Source organism: Nomascus leucogenys, chromosome 12 (genome assembly GCF_006542625.1).
Source record: "Nomascus leucogenys isolate Asia chromosome 12, Asia_NLE_v1, whole genome shotgun sequence".
NCBI lineage: Eukaryota > Metazoa > Chordata > Mammalia > Primates > Hylobatidae > Nomascus > Nomascus leucogenys.
In genome coordinates, this window is record NC_044392.1 from 94,951,937 (window position 1) to 94,969,543 (window position 17,607).

A 17,607-nucleotide genomic window follows, 5' to 3' on the forward strand; every position below is an offset into this window, starting at 1 on the left:
GTGTGAGCCACTGCCCCCAGCTGTGTCTTCTTTAATTAATACCCAAAGGGTAGTTTAATATATTTAAAAACAAGCTTTTGTAAAAGTGCAAGGTAATACAATAGTAGGTTTTAATTGGCCGGGCTGAATTACAAAATTCTACTTTAGCAGTTTTCCTCAGTGCCATATGCTAATGCTAATGGATAAATCTATGACATATCCTCTTGTACTTAAGCTGATGCTGGAAGGGACTGAAATGAGCAAATTACTCCCTTCGTGTACAATGTTCAACCATGTGAGGTAATTTTCTACTTCCAGTCCTCCTGAGTCCTTTTCACAGCACTGAAAGAAATAATTCCTCCAAATTGTTCCTCAGTGGCCCAGAACAGTGAAATCTTCATAAAGATAGAGCTTCTATAAACTTACAATCAATTGTGGCAGATCTAAATGTTCAAAGTTAAAACTTGGTGTTGAAGGCATCAAATAAAGTCAGTGAAGAAACATTTACATTACTGAAAAGTCCTTAATGTTTCACTGCTGTTTTCCACCTGGAACAAGACTTGGTCATAGTTAAAGTCTCTTGAACAAAAAGAGCATAACTACTATTTACCCTTTAAGTCTCAGAGGAAAGCCTGAGTAAAGTCACTTCTCAACTCTCCTTGAGAGGAACCAGGCAATCATGGCAGGGACTGAAAGTTAAAGTGAGAACGTGTCCCTTGAAAACACAACTAAACGATTTATCCTATGATGGTTCAATATGCACTCCTTAGAATCTAAGGAAATGCTTATTTTCCTTTAAGAAACTATGAAAGTAACAAGTAAGAACCTTTTCTTGCCATTTTTCTTTTCTGCCTGAATCTTGATATATTTTATCCTATAGAAGTTACATTTTAGCCAAAATGGGACAAATTATCTCTCTCAAGTTGGTTCTAAAACAGAATCCAGCATCCCAAAGTATTTATAAGTTCACAAACTGTTTCCCACATTTCTCCTATTACCAAAGGTAAGAAATATTTAAAATCTCAAAAATTTCATTATCTACATAAACATACTAATAGTGGTTAGGTTTCAATGAATTCCTTTTGGCTGTGTTTGAAACCGTGCTGTATAAATAACTAGGGTAACTGAAATTTCATTTGTAGCAGTACTGTACATAAAATCTACAAATATCATAGGAGCTAAAGTTTTAACCAACTCTATTAGTTACTTATTACAAATAAAATCCTTCCAATTTCTTTACACAACAGTCTCTATTGAGTCAGGATACCCAGAATATCAGGCAATTAGAAACACAAAATTACTATATCTGTTCTGTCATAAACTGGGAGATTTAAAAATACTTCTTAATGAACACATATTGCTCTATACTACCTCCACATTATAGCAGACTTTCCAGAAACTGACATTGGATCTTTGGGATAAAAATAGTTGAAGACATCGAGTTGGAGAAACCATGTCATTTTTTATGTGAGTGGCAAGTTACAACACTAAGTCGAAACATCTAGAGGTGTGTGTAATCCACGCTGAACCAGAAAATGTTCTTGAAAGCTGCAACAAATTGATATATACAAGGCTGGGAAAAGCAGGTTAGTGAAGAATCAGCTTATCATGGCTGCCTTTTGTTAAATCAAGTTTAGCTTAAAGCTGCATCCTTATTAGTTTGGCCTGAAGATTTCTCTGAACATAGTGAGCAGTAACCTAACTCAATATGTAAGTGGCCTACTCTTGTAGCAAGTAGCCCTGTCTCAGTCAATCACAGAAGCTACACTTCAACTACTCACAGGTGACTGAAGCAAGAATGTTCCCTGACCCCCTTGTGGGACTTGCAACAGGGGTGTGGCTAGTTTGCTTGGCTGCTGTGCACTCAAATCCCTACGGGAGGGGGAGCATGCCAGGTGGGCAAGTGCAGAAGCCGAAGTGAGCGCTTTTGGGCTCCAACCCCATGGTAGCGTCTAGGGGTGTGTTACAATTAATGCTTTCTTAGCATTTGCTGTCCACTGATAAAGTGTTAAACCAGCTCAGTGGAAAGTCAGGGTGACAGTCTTTTACACCCTGACCTCTTGGTACCTAGGTCCTTGTCCAGCATCCAGGGAGAATCAGGTCAGGTGGACTTGAAGGATGGTGAATGCAGGGAGGGACCGTGAGTGATGGAGGTGGCTCTCAGAGGGATGGATAGGGGGCTGGAAAGCAAATGGAGTGGGAAGGTGATCTTTCCCTGGAGTTCCGCCATCCCGCAACTGACCTCCTCTCTGACTGTCCCCAGGCATGGTAGGCCAGAGTGGTCTTGGAAGAAATAACACTGGGCATGAAAACAGGAATGCCTGTTCCCATTTAGGGCCGTGGGTTTCCATGCTTGAGGGTAGGGCCTTTGCCAGGGACCACTCTCTTCTACCCAGTATTTCCCTGCCTTCTGTCCATATTACAACCAACTGTTCAAATAGCATTCAAATAAGGCAAACACTGGGCTGTACCCAAGCCAGTTGTTTCTATGCCTCACTTCTCTTTTCTGTACATCACCTTTTTTTCTTTCTGAGCCTATTCTGGTTCAGGGGCTGTCCGATTTGTGAATCATTCTTTGCGCAGTTAAACTCTGTTAAATTTAGTTTGTCCAAGGTTTTCCTTTGAACACTTTTCACATACAGATTTAGGGCAACTTGCCACCATCATTGTAAGACTGGTTTTACTTCCTCCCATTTAACTTGCCCTAGATGAGTGGCACCTACTGGACTCACTTTTGCTTTCACTCAGTTGAACATTATTTATGAATGATCCTGTTGTTGAGCCCCAGCAATTATTTGCTTTAATCTTCTTTATCCAATCCAATATAATTTAGAAGAATAATATATTGTTTCCTATATATTAGAAATGAAGGCTTTTTATTTTTATTTATGTTTTTTATTTGATGATCTTCATTGTTTAAGGAAGAGAATCATAAATGCTACCCTACTAACCACAAGAAAAACCTCAATGAAAATCTAGTCAAAACTAAAGAAGTCTGCTGCTTATGATCATTATTCTTAAAACCAAAAATTTCAGGGAGGATGAAGTGTTACAAATAAAGAGTAGTGTTTGATTTGCTTGTTTGTTTGATTGGTTGTTATTTGATAGTGCTGCATACTGAGACCTGTCAGATATGCAGTTACAGAGTTAACCTCTTTATAGAAAATAGGAAGTTTTTGTTTACTCACCAGCCCCTTCCTGGCATCTATTAACTCTTCTAGAATGGCTTTCTCTCCCCGTCTAATTTCTATTCAGGGATTCATTTCACCCTCTCAGTTTACAATATCTAAGAAAGATAGTGGTCAACCACCCTCTCCAAGGATGGACAATGTGATTCAGGCCCAAGTCAATCTGATTGGTTGTGGTGAATGGTTGTGGTGAATGGTTCTAAGAGCAGCATATAATCTAAAACATTTCAATCAATATGTATTTTATAACTTTTGCTACACATGCCTAAAACCAAGATCTATATTTTTACCAAACTTTCTACAGGATGAATAGGAAAGGATATGAAAACCTATGAGTTTATTTTTATATGACAAATGGAGGGAAGCTGTGAATGCACCTGGCATAAGGGAAATGTGCTAGACTGTGTAGAGTATAATCGAGTCCTGGTAACATTGCTTGAAACCTGGGTCGGACATCACCTGAAGTAAAGCTATTGCTATAACTAAGAGTTATGAGAACCAGTAAATACATTTCCTTTTCTATAAGCTAGTTTTAATTTTTTTTACTTTTTATCACTTTTTAATTGATATCCAATTTTAGCCATCCTTATGCCATATCCTTATTGTAATCACATAGCATAGATATGATTATTTGCATGTACAGAAGCAGGGAAATAATCTTAGTTAAGCAAGTTGCCCAAGGTCAACATTTGGCAAATGTCACAGTTGAGGTTTAAAGCTATGTCTAACTAATAGAGCTTAACCTCTTAAACATTACAAAATGAAATTTCCCCACCACAAAGAGGGGAAAATAATGTGGTTTCAAAATCAGATTACACAGCTAAATGATCACCTGTTTTTACTGGCTTTGCATGGACAAATAATCCTGCAAGGATGTGATAAATATGATGAAATGATAAAGTCATGAAATTTTGGAATAGTTAGGTCTTTTATGTGGATATATCATATGATTCTGTTATGCTTTATATAATTTATTTTTGTTATAATTACATAACCTTCCTCCCTGTAGTAGAATGAGTCCTAAATTGACACTTTCTTCTCCTGTATGCCTGGCTCATTCTGGACCGGCTGTGACTCATTTTGTTGATCTTAGCTTCACCATAAGTCTTCCTACAGAAAAATTGTTTTGATTAATATTTAAAGTATGATGAGGATTGTTTCCTGTTTTTCTTAAGCTGTCCACCCAGTTGCCATTATCCCACAAATGATTTGTTAGGCATGCAGGTTTGTATTGTTTCTGATACTATAAGGACAACAAATACAGCTCTTTTTTTTTTTCAAACTGCTACACCCAGGAAGCTGGAAGAAGAGTAGATATTACATATTGAGTTTCTGAGTGAGTACAATTTTATTTTTTTAAGAAGCTGTGCTTCTTTTTAAAACATGTGAAATTCTTAACAGTGTCCTTTAGAATTACTTTTCCATTATGCATGCTATGATGTGGAGTCTCTCTGTCCTTCAGATAATAGCGTAGTTAAAAGACCAGAAAACTAAGCAGTACAATTGAATCTATAACTTTCTATATATAACCTTGAGCAAACAGCTTAACTTACATTGAATATAGTAACAGAACAAGTCAAGTATAAATTTATCAGAAAAGAGACTTGGGGAAAAGAATGAAGCTTCTCCATGTTGAGTATACAAAGAACCAATACATTTAAAAATTTTGTGAAAGATAGATTGTAGGACATATACATACCTAAGCCCGTTGTGCATTAGTACATGGCAAGTAATTCAGTGCAGAAAAGGCAGAAAGTGGGTAATAAACCAGGTTCAGCCAGACATTAGAGATTCTTTTATGGCAGATGAAAGATCTCTATCCTCAAGGGAAGAAGGAGCCATTGAACTATTAAAAACAATAGAGAGAAATGATCAAACTTGCATTTCTAAAATATTACTTAGGTGGCAATGTGAAAACTTGATTGGATGGGCCTAGAATCTTCGCTATTTGATGACTTGATAAGACGAGAATAAATGGTTTATAAAAATAATAGAGGTTTCTAAATTGGTCCTCAGGATAAATGATGCTTCCATTTATTGAGAAAGTAGCGTTCAGGAGATGCACCATTATTTGGTTAGTAAAGGGGCCCCTTAAAGCTTTGTTTCAATTCTTTGGTAGTTAATCATTTTGTATTGTACTAAGTAATTCTTTATTTTGAAGTTTCTCTGTCAAATAACAGATGGTTACTGCCTCGTGATTGTACCTTTACTGATATCATATTTTTAAATACATAATTCTTGAAAATATTAATAAAGAAACGACATAAAATTAGGAATAAGGTGCAACAATAGTAATGGCTGTTTTTAAAAGTTTAAAATAAGTTACTTGTCTGAGGGGAAATCAAAATGAAAATTTTAAAAATAGAACTAAATGACATTATAATTATTCATATGAAAACTGCCAGGATGCTAGAAAACATATGCTTTATTTGTGATGGTATTATTATCTACATAGAAAAATATACAAATAGATTTCATAGAAAACATAAGAAAAGCTGCAAGTGAATTATTATATTTAATGAGAAGATTTAGCAAGTGTATTACCCAAGTGTATTACCCAAGTGTAATACCCAAGTATTAATAGAGTATATAATTTTTCTAAACCTACAGATTGCAGTAGCAAAACAAAATGAGATACCTAGATGTGTAAATATTTATAAGACTCAGAAAATTATGAGACATTATTTAAAGCCAGTAAAGAACATTTACATAAATAGGAGATATTAAAAGTTTCAGTATCACAATGATGTCTATTGTCCCAAAATAATTAATAGATTTAAAGCAATTCAAATTAAAATGCCAACATGTTTATATAGTAGCTGACAGTCTAACTTTAAAATTTGGCTGGGAACACAAAGCATCATGAATAGCGAGGCATTCTTAAGGAAAACAAACAAGGTTTAATAGATGTGTCCAAACAGCTGTCAGGACTTATTATAGGTCTATATTAAAATGGTGGTGTGAGTAAGGACAGAAAAATTAACCAATGGAAAGAATAGGCATATGGAAATTTAGTTTATGATAGAGCTGATATTGCATACAAAGTGAAGGAAACATAAACTATTAAATAAATTGTAGCAAGACAATAGGTAATTACTGCTGAAAAAAATGACACTTGAGTCCTACTTCACATGATAATACAATATTCATTTTACTTTGATTAAATAAATATAAAAAAGAATAAAATAACAGTATATATTCAATCAAAATATTAATTAAACATTTAATATATAAATATAATTAAATATAAAAGATTATATTTTAGTAGATAATATAGAAGAATAATTTATATCAGGGTTTATTAAATATCTTTTAAAAAGCAATTCACTAAGGAAAAGCTGGTAGTTTTAACCATGTTAGCATTTAAACCTTCTGCTTATCTGAGGATATAACGAAACAGGATACAAAATCTAGAAGGTCATTACAACATGTATAATTAATACTGTTGATAACTTTTGTCTATACTGAACTTAGATTTTAATGTTGGCTTTTTCATGCTTATCAAAAGTTATGGTTGACAGTTTTGTGTGGCTTTGCTTTTTGTTTTTATATGGAATCAACACTTAAAATGCCAAGATGCTCTGGACAGGATGGTTATTAAAAGGAGCCACGGGAAAAAGATTAAAATCCACTTCAGGAAAAACAAAAACAAAACAAAAAACAAGAAGACCTTGAGAATATCACCATGAGAGTTGTTCAGGGACAAGATTATCAGACAGGATCTAGGCAAAAAAAAAAAAAAAAAAAAAAAAAGAAAACCTTGGTGTAGTCAGAAAGGGTAATTGAAGAGTGTTTAATGAAGAGACCAAGGTAAAAACAGGCATAGGGAACCAATAAGTAGAAAGATGTCCCCACCCCTAGTCTTAAAGGGGAAAGAGGAGGGAATGATTAACTGAACCAAAGATACATACAGGACCTATGGTTTTTGTAAAAAACTCAAGAGCTATTTCAAAACTGCCAGGCAGGAGAGACTATCCTTTCTCTCTAACTCGTACTCACCTACTTATGCCTCCTGTTAGTGGAACCCAACCTACAGAAGGAAAGATAATCCAGGTGACTTATTACATAGATGTCAGACCCTGTTTTCTATTTCTCCAATAAGGGAATGGAGGAGTATCCAGCGAAGGAGGTAAAATTCAGAAATGGCTGCCATAGTCCAGCACTCAACCATAACAATAGTAATCATAGTAAAAACCATCATGCTATGTTACTGAAGTATAACACATTATAGCTGAGAAAACACCTGTACATATATGACATAGTTTACTTCTCAAAAATCCACTGAAAGAATCATTAATGTCTCAATTTTATAAAATGAAAACTAACACTCAGTAATGTTGGAATTTAGCCACAGCCACGTAACTAAAAAATAGGGAGCTTTCAATTCAAAAGACTATACAGGCTTCCTGAAATATAACCAGGTATGTACATTAGGGCTGGCAATTTTTATGTAATGATTTCCTTTACTCACTTCCCCTTTTCTTCACCCCAAAACAAATGCAGTGTTGGATAACTTTAGAGAGATTGGAATTTGTTGATTTTGCAGTGGTCTATGAGAGGAGGTTTTTATATTTAGGGTGCTTTGAGTGTGAATATTCAAATTTTGTGGGTTTAAATTACTACTTTGCCATTTACTGTGTGTAAAACCTTGGAAAGTAGTTCATCTCACTCTTTCAGATTTCTGTAAAACAAGATGCAATATAGTATACCTTTTTTGAAAGGATGTTATGGGGATAAATTTAAATAATTCAGGTAAAGCATTTAGAAAAATATCTTGCATATTATAAGCTATCATTGTTATTTTTGCATTATTATCATTATCTGTATTATTAATACTTCAAGATTATGCCTATCATTATACTCTAATCTCTCACAACACTAAAATGCTACTTCATGGGCACCAATTTCTCTCCTTCTACTGCCAGTTTTATTTCATAGCCAAACTAATTGAGAGTTTTCTGTACACTGTCTCTACTTCCATCTCTTCATTCTCAGCCATTTCAGTTGTAATCATATCTTCTCAAAGTTTGCCATGATTTCTGTTTTATTAAATCTCATGACACTATTTCTGCCCTTATCATGGAAATCTGCAGCAAAAGTAAATGCAGTTTAATTCTTCTTTTTGTTTTGTTTGTTTTGTTTTGACAGTATTACTCTACTCCTTTTTCATTCCCCAGCTCTGTAACAAATGTAACCTTCTGACTCCACTGATCCAAGTTGCCCTGGTCATTCTTCAAAATTACAATATTATTTCCCCTTACCACTGATGACATCAGAAATTACCTTAATTTTCCTTTTTAAAAAAAATTCAGTTCCACTTGATTGTAAGCCCCATGAAAATAAAATCTTGTTTATTTCAGTCATTGCTGTATTTTCAATGCCACAAACAGTGCCTTTCATATCATAGGCCCATATTGTTAAATAAATTGATAAATAATGTAACACAAACAGGTGTCTGATACCAAGTAGGTGCTTAATAAATGACAGCTTTTATCCTTCTAGCAATCTGAGGGAAAGGTAGCAATCATTTGTTTAGTTAAATGATTTCCCAAGTGGTACAGTAGATTCCCAAATATACTCCCAACATAACCGTGGACCAACAGTCTTTCTACCCTGAACTGCCATTCTTTCATTGGTTCTCTTTTCCCCTCAGTCAGAAGGAAAATGCCATCCTGTTTGGGTCACTAGTTCTTTCACATCCATTTCCAACCATTCTGTAGTACGGGTGGTCCTCACATTATGAGAGTTTGACTTAGCATCTTTTCAAGTTAACAGTGGACTTACAGGGACATAACCCCATGGTAAGGCGAGGAGCATCTGTAGTTAGATTTGTCTAACTAGAGAACGCTTAGTGGTGATGCTGCTTAGCTTCTTCACACTCTGACCTATAAGACTTCAGCTCTGACCTCAAAAATAATGTGATAACAGTACCCTAACAACATCTTAGAAATCAGTCAATACAGTAATATAGCTAACCATTTTTATAAAAAGAAGTAAAGCTGTTTTAAGAGACTGAATTGATCATTTGTTTGAATTAACTGATCAACTAGCAGCTGGCCATCAGATGGCCTGAAATGTACTTTTATACAGAACGCTATAATTTTCAAATCATCTTTACATACAGTGTTTCATTTAATTTATAGCATTATGATAAAGTTATAACTACCAAAAGCTATTATCACTTGAAATGACCTAAGTTGTCATCTACTCCAGTTTCTTTATTCCTCTAATAATGATGGTGATAATGATACCACATTACTAACTTGAATTATCTCATCCCTTTGTAGGAAAATTAATGTATTTTTAAAATTAACTTTAAAATTGACTGACTAGCCAGTGTTCCTCTGTCTCAGTAATATTGCAATCCATGCCAATCATTCTAGATACATGACATTCTAGCCTACTTGGGGGTGGATTTTAAAATTATATTCTCGAATATTGTTTAAATTAAATACGGGAAGAAAAATGTAAATGAGAAATTTTAAAATACAAAAATGCAGTAACATATTGGCAGTTGTCATTCATGTGTTATCTTTTATTTGAAGACATGGCAAATGCACAGAGCTAGTACCATATTCTGCAAACTCTGATACAAAGTTTGATATGTGCTAAAATGTCAAATCTACCAATGTCAGTTATTAGTACCTTCTTTGGAAGTGTATCCAGTTCCTTTTCTGTATCAGCTTTCTTTCCTGATACTGTTTTGAAAGCTTCGTAAGATATTCATGACCAAGAGAAATCTATTAATTTTTCCCAGTAATTTCTTTTACTGCTTTATGGAATTTGTTCAGAGGAATACTAATATTAGATACTAATAAGAAATGTTGTCATATTAAAAAATACCTACTGCTTATCCATAAAAGGGGAAACTTTAGCTTCATCTGGTGACTAGAACCAGGATGACCATGGAGACATCTGGTAAAACTAAAACGCTATGGCAAATTAGCATTACCAATCACCGCTACATTCTTACTGTGAATCTCTATATGCCAAACAGACCTCTCCCAGGAAAATCATAAAGGAAAAACAAGGTCATAGTGTCAGACTCTGTGTCCTTGATTATATTTTCTGTGATTTGTGGGGAGGTGGGTGGTTGGCATATATTTTATATTTTAAACAATTTCCAGGAAATTATTATTTCATTGAATCATAAATGTTAGGATGGCAAGAGGTCCTGGGAAAGCATCTGTTTCACTTATTTTTTCCCCCAGGTAATAAATTATAATCCCTACTTTATGGATAAAGTAGTTGAGCCTTTGAGAGCTTAAGTGCTTTGAAAAAAAAATCATGTGGTTTAATTCAACTAGAAATAGGTGCTTCTCCTGTTAGAGCATTTAACACACTGTCTTGACTGCCTGTTTAGTTCTTCTTTATTTATTGGTCTCTCTTAAAACATCCTAAGCATCAAAAAAGTACACATAAATAAGCCACATGTATGTTTATCACTTTTTAATCATTGGCTCCTAGTACTCTGCTTAGCACGTAGAAGTTCAATTAATATTATTGAATAAAAAGTAATAAATGGTAGAATGATCATTCAAGAATTTACTGTTAAATATTCATCTGTGGACATGAAAAGCCATTTATTTAAGTTAGAAATTTTGAATGATACATCCTATTTTTATTTAGGAGAGTCACAAAATCAGATTATTTTTAGTGCAAGAGAGGACCATAACTGTTTATTCAGAAAGAAGAAAAAACCTATCCTTGTTATGCTAGTTCTTTAAATTATCATATCGAGTATAAAAATGAAAACAAAAAATAGGTATTGAGACATATTTCATATTGTTCACTGGAGCCTGAATGAGGCATTATTTTTTACAGTTGTTGATACCTCTTACACATAGAATCTAACAAACATTTTATAACCTCTTTACGAAATGTTGTATTTCCCTTTCGTTCACCAGAGGAGTGTCATTCTGAGCCTGAGTACTCAATCTAATTCACATTGAAAATTAACTCCATAGCTTTCCTACCATCATCATTATTAAAGGCCTCTAGGTGCTCAGTCCTCAACATTTTTCAGGCAGTAAATTACTCAGGTCCTTTTGAGGAATTTAGAAACAGAGAACCAATAAATCCATCTGTAACCTCAAAGACCTGTCTGCCATTTTCAGACAGACAGGTCTTTGTTGTGTTTTGTTTTGTGTTGCTTTCTCCTAAGGGCACTAATGGGTGTAATAATTGGGACATAAAAATAATCAAAAAAGAGGTACAAACAGCTTTGTATACTAGAAGATACCATCAGATTGCCCTAAGCATCATTTTTCTCATCTTCCACTGATATGTATGGGTTTATGTAATGTTTGTCTTTCAAATACATCTGTTGGAAAATACCAGACCAAACTGATATTAGTTAGCATTCAGGCAGTCTCTTTTTCTGCTGGAAAATAATGAAAACAACATATTAAGAGAATAACTGTCTTGTAGAAAGTGCCTGTTTTTTTAATATATACTTATTTATCAAAGCTGTCTTATTATTTGAAACATCTCTTGGGTTTTGAATAATCATTTTATCAGGTAAAATTTGTAGTGATTCTTTCAACAAACTGAAACTTATTTCACATTCACAAATCCATTGTTCGATCATGTATATTCATTTAAAAAAAACAGGAGGAGAAGAAAGAGAGACATGTCCCTTTCTGAAACATTTCATGCTGATACCCAAATGACCAGTTTATTCTTAGGTCTCATTTTCTGTTGTGTAAACCAGAAAATGAGCTCCCTATTTTATTTCATTCTTAAAATTTCAGAAGTGCTGGCTTCAGTTGGAATTGATGACCTAAAACTTCTAGAAAAAAAAACTTGAGTAGCTTTTATTTTGAAGACAATATATAAAGTTTGTATAGTTCTTTGTAGAACTGATAAAAATTGCTCAGAAATTAAGAATATTTTAAAAATATAGTCTTGACATTTGGTTTATATTGGTTTTTTCCTTTTAATTTAAATAAATATGCAAATGTTGTGGGTAATCTATCTCTGTATTTCTACTCTCCTATTACAGATTTTAACGTATTAGCTGATCTGAAAGTGCATTTCCATGATCAAAGGCAAAACAAAACTCAACTGGAGAAATGTTTATTTTTCATTAGAGACCATTGTAATAGCCTCAGTGGAGTAAGACCATATTCTCTCTGTCTTTGAGGTTTCCTATTAGGGACCAACGTAGAGCAAACTAACTAAATTAGACAAGTTCATCTTTCGATTTTTGGGGTTCTCCGATGAGGCATTTTTCCTGAGCAGGTCATGATATCTCAAACATTCTGCCAAACTCAGTGCTCACTTCTGTGCAATGCAGCTGTATGCTTGTCCTTTATGTAAGTTACCATGATTTTGTAATGAGAATCTGTATCTCTGGCTACATCTGACTATCCCAGGAATCAAATTCTGATGTCAAAGTTGATAAGAAGGAGGCAGTCACCTATGATGAATCCTACCTATTACAAAAATAGTTTAAAGGCCAAAAGACATTTGGAGTATTATATGTTTCAATGCTTTCTAACTGAAGCTAATAGACTACTGATATGGTTTGACTGTGTCCCTATGCAAATCTCATCTTGAATTCCCACGTGTTGTGGGAGGGACCCGGTTGGAGGTAACTGAATCATGAGTGAAAGTCTTTCCCGTGCTTTTCTTATGATGGTGAATAAGTCTCATGAGATCTGGTGGTTTTAAAAAGAGAAGATCCCCTGCACAAGTCCTCTCTCTTTTTGCCTGCTGCCATCCATGTAAGAAGTGACTTCCTCCTCCTTGTCTTCTGCCATGATTGTTAGGCTTCCCCAGCCATGTGGAACTGTAAGTCCAATTAAACCTCTTTCTTTTGTAAATTACCCACTCCTGGGTATGTCTCTGTCAGCAGCATGAAAACAGACTAATACAGTAAATTGGTACCAGGAGTAGGGTTCTCCTGAAAAGATACCCAAAACTATGGAAGCAACTTTGGAACTGGGTAACAGGCAGAGGTTGGTATAGTCTGGAGGACTCAGAAGAAGAGAAGAAAATGTGGAAAAGTTTGGAACTTTCTAGAGACTTGTTGAATGGTTTTGACCAAAAGCCTGATAACGATATGGGCAATAAAGTTCAGGCTGAGAAAGTCTCAGATGAGACTTTGGACTGTAGACTTTCGAGTTAATGCTGAAATGAGTTAAGACTTTGGAGGACTGTTGGGAAGGCATAATTGGTTTTGAAATGTGAGGACATGAGATTTGGGAGGGGCCAGGGGTAGAAAGATATGGTTTGGCTGTGTCCCCATGCAAATCTCCTGTTGAATTCCCACATGTGGTGGGAAGGACCCTCTGGGAGGTAATTGAATCATGCCTTTCCCATGCTTTTCTCATGATAGTGAATAAGTCTCACTAAATGTGATGGTTTTAAAAGAAGAGTTCCCCTGCACAATGCATCTCTCTTTTTGCCTGCTGCCATCCATGTAAGATGTAACTTGCTCCTCCTTGCCTTCTTCCATGATTGTTAGGCCTCCCCAGCCATGAGGAACTATAAGTCTAATTAAACCTCTTTCTTTTGTAAGTTGCCCAGTCTCAGGTATGTCTTTATCAGCAGTGTGAAAACAGACTAATACACACCCTGTCCTAAACTGGATTGAATAACTAGAAAATTATATTTCCTTACATAAAAAATTCAGAAGCAGGTATAGTCAGGGGCTACATGTTAAAGCTCCAGCCCCACTTCCCAGTGAATAATGAACTATGCATGGCATTATTCCCAAGCCAGAAACAAAATGGCTACGACAATTTAACAACTACAACCCACTACCAACAGCACCTGCAACAAGAAAATCAGCCATTTCTTCTCTGGCTGTTCAATTTTTTGTATGAGAAAGAATCCTTCTAGACAACTCCAGAATCCCTCAAGAATCCTTCCAGAATCTTTTCAGAATCCCTCCAGAAAACTTGACTTCCTGTCTCATGGGTCAGTATTTGGTAATTCAATCAACAACAAAGGGAATGAAATTATTATTATGGTTTATCCAGTTTAGAAAAGTCATTTGAGGAAGATATAAGTGAGGAAATTATCTCCGACAAATAAGCAAACACTAAAAGAGGAGATAGAAAGGTAATAGAAATAGAACAAAAGAACTAAGCTATGTCAGAATAATAGCAGAGTTGTTTTATCTTGAAAATCTATCAGGTCTGCCTAAAGCCTTGCTAAAGGTACATTAATTTTTCTATTTTCTGAGCTTACCTCCCTGTGTCTGTTTGCAACAAAACTTCATAAGTTCAATTAAATCCAAAGACTGTGGAACAACATCCTAGTTGCTAGGCAACATCCCAAACTCCAGAACATTTTTGACTTCTTACTCTATGTCATAAACTATTTTTCCACGTCTTATTCCCTTGATTCCTTATCTTTAATATGTAGAGTAAAATATCATTAATTAATATAGCCCCTTTCCAAGTTCATACCATCTTTGATTTAATCATACCTTAAATAAAAGTAGCAAATAAACTTGCTTTAGGTCTCCCTACTGTATTGTTACAAAGACTCCATGTTTTCAAACTCTTCTCTTTCCTATTTTCTTACTCCTTAGTTACTGTCCTAGTTTGCTATTGCTTTCTTTAATTCAGTCATTGCTGCAAGTGGAAATCAATCACTATTCCACTTATGATGCTATTGTTGTTGGTCACACACCAGAGGTGTTCCTGCAATTGCCACTATTTCCATGACCACCACAAGAGATCTGTTGAAAACCTTCTCCCGTGACTAGAATTCTTTTGGCTAATTAGGTAAGCATAGCTCTTTTTGTAGTTTAGCATTTTTTAAAGTATGCTAGTTTTCTGTTGTTATGTAACAAATTATCACAAACTTAACAACTTAAAAAACCAAAATTATTACCTCAGAGTTCCTGTGGATCAGAAATACAGACATAGTTAACTAGGACTTCTGAGCAGGATCTCACAAAGCTGTAACTAAGGTGTTGTTTAGACCTGAGTTTTCACCTCAAGCTCGGTGAACTTTTCCAAACTCATATAATTGTTAGTAGAATTAATTTTCTTGCAGCTGTTGAACTCATGGAAGCTCGTTCTTCAATGACAGCAGGAAAGTTTTTCTGATTTCCAGAAGGCCCAGTTCTTTTTAAGGGTTTACATGATTAGGTTAGCCCCATTCAGGAAAATCTCCCTTTTGATTAATTCAAAGACAACTGATTTGGGACCCAGTCATGAGAGTGACAATCCATCATTTTCATGATTTTGCCCACACGCAACAGGACAGGATTATAAAAGATATGAATGTCAAGGGGCTAGGGGTCTTGGGAGTCATTTTAAGATTCTGCCTACCACAAAAGCTAGCCTTCATTTTCACTTCATTTTTATAGTTGTTATGTTAGGCAGCTCAGATGAAAAGATGATAAGATTTGATCTCTAGCCTTAGAGAGTTTACTCTACTTTGGAAGATGTATTTGTAGAGATTAAATAAAGGAAACAAGACAAACATACAATTAAAAATAATCATGTAATCTAATAGGTCAACAGAGGAGATATGCTAATCTGGTTTTGGGAAAGATAAAGAAATAAAGGTAATACTTAAATAGGTGGCAATGTCCTTAAAAGTTGAAGCTTTCTAAGATGAGTAAAATTTAGACAATTTAAAATATAGGGAAATGATAATACATATAAAAATAAGAAGAAGAAAAAAAGAATGGTCAAAGGCCTAGAAGCATATATCAACATGTAGTATTTCATGAAATACTGGCAATTTGTCATTTTGCTAGAGTTCAAGGTTGGAGGTAGGGAATTGAAACAGTTAAAATATACAGAAGTATTCATTATATTGGGAATATTGAATGCCATTGTATAATTATGAGAAATTATTCTATTGGGAATGGGAAGCTATTTAAGAGATTTGGAGGAAATTTTTATTATATTGGTATATCGTACTTTCTTGGTGGCCATGATAAAAGACGGCTTGAAGAAAGAAAGGAGGAAAACATTTTAATAGGTTATGGTAGTTTTTCAGCTTAGAGGTGGTAGGAAAATTAGGTAGTACAATGGCATTAGGGATAATAAAGAGAGGAAAAATTGTGACAGGTTGAGAGGGCAAAGTTGGGCAGTACTTGGCAAATGATTAGTGTTAACACTGAAGAAAGAATCCAGACAAATTAATTTCTCATCTTAGCAACTGAGTTCTTAGTGGTGTACTAAAAGTAGTAGAAAGCATAGGAAAAGATTTATAATCTTAGAATTGGGGAATAAATGATTGGTGCAATTTGGCAAAGTTGATTTTGAGGTTCTTGTGAGAAACAAGGTGCAGATTCCAACGGGCAGTTGTATCTACAAACTACAGCCTATAAATAAGTCTGAAGATAGGGGTGAATTAAAGATTTAGATTTTAGACTCAGCCGCATAAATATCAGGTAACACACAATAAAATGCCCAGGAACAATATATAAATTAATAAAAATGATAACATGAGGCTAGTGGCAGTGGCTCACACCTGTAATCCTAGCACTTTGGGAGGCTGAGGTGAGGGGATCACTTGAGGTCAGAGAAGTTCAAGACCAGCCTGGCCAAGAAGTAAGACCATGTCTCTACAAAAAGTAAAAATAAGAATAAAAACAAATGATGAGGAGATAATTAAATCCTGGCCAAACAGAGAAAGAAGAAAGAAGAATCTTCAAAGCTGTTAGAAAAACAATAATAATAAATAATAAATAATAATAATAAAACATGCATTTATTTTTTATTGGTTCCAGTATTTGAAGAATATCATGCCCAAGCCATAGCAAATAGCATCAATTCAAGAGGGCATTCTCTCTACTGTTGTGCATTGAGATTGTCTCCAATATACTCTAATATTGTTATCAGGTGACCTGATTGATGATTGGGTCAGTGGGTCTTCTGAGAAAGAATTTGTACCAGGCCATAAATGTTTTGTTTCCATATTAAAGAAGGTGAAGGGAATAGATGATGATAATCTTGCTTGGATGCCAGATCAATGCTCAGGTTCCTCATAAAACCCCTTACTACCACCTCCACCTCAATCCCATCAAGGAAAAGATACAAAATTATACTTTTGTATATGGTGGTAGTATAATAACAAACTCTGTGTATTATCATGAGATAATTTTGCATCTCTGCAAGATTTGAGAGATATGAGTATCCATAGCCATATTAACAATTATCCTGTAGTCTGTGCTGTAAATAAGAAAACTAAGTTGGAGATAATAAAAGTCAGTGTTTTTTATCATAAAACTACTGTTGCAGTTTAAATTGCACTTCTTGCTTAGGGGGATTATGTAAAACCAATAATAAGAAAATGACCTGAAAACAATTGAGTAGCCATAGCACGATTGTTACCCTGCTTTCAAAAATCAGAACACAAAAAAAGGGAAAAGGGACTTACTAGAAGAAGCAGTACAAAGCAAATAGCACAAAGCAAAGAGTCTATAGATGTGATTTCAAGTAATTCAGTGAATTTCTATACA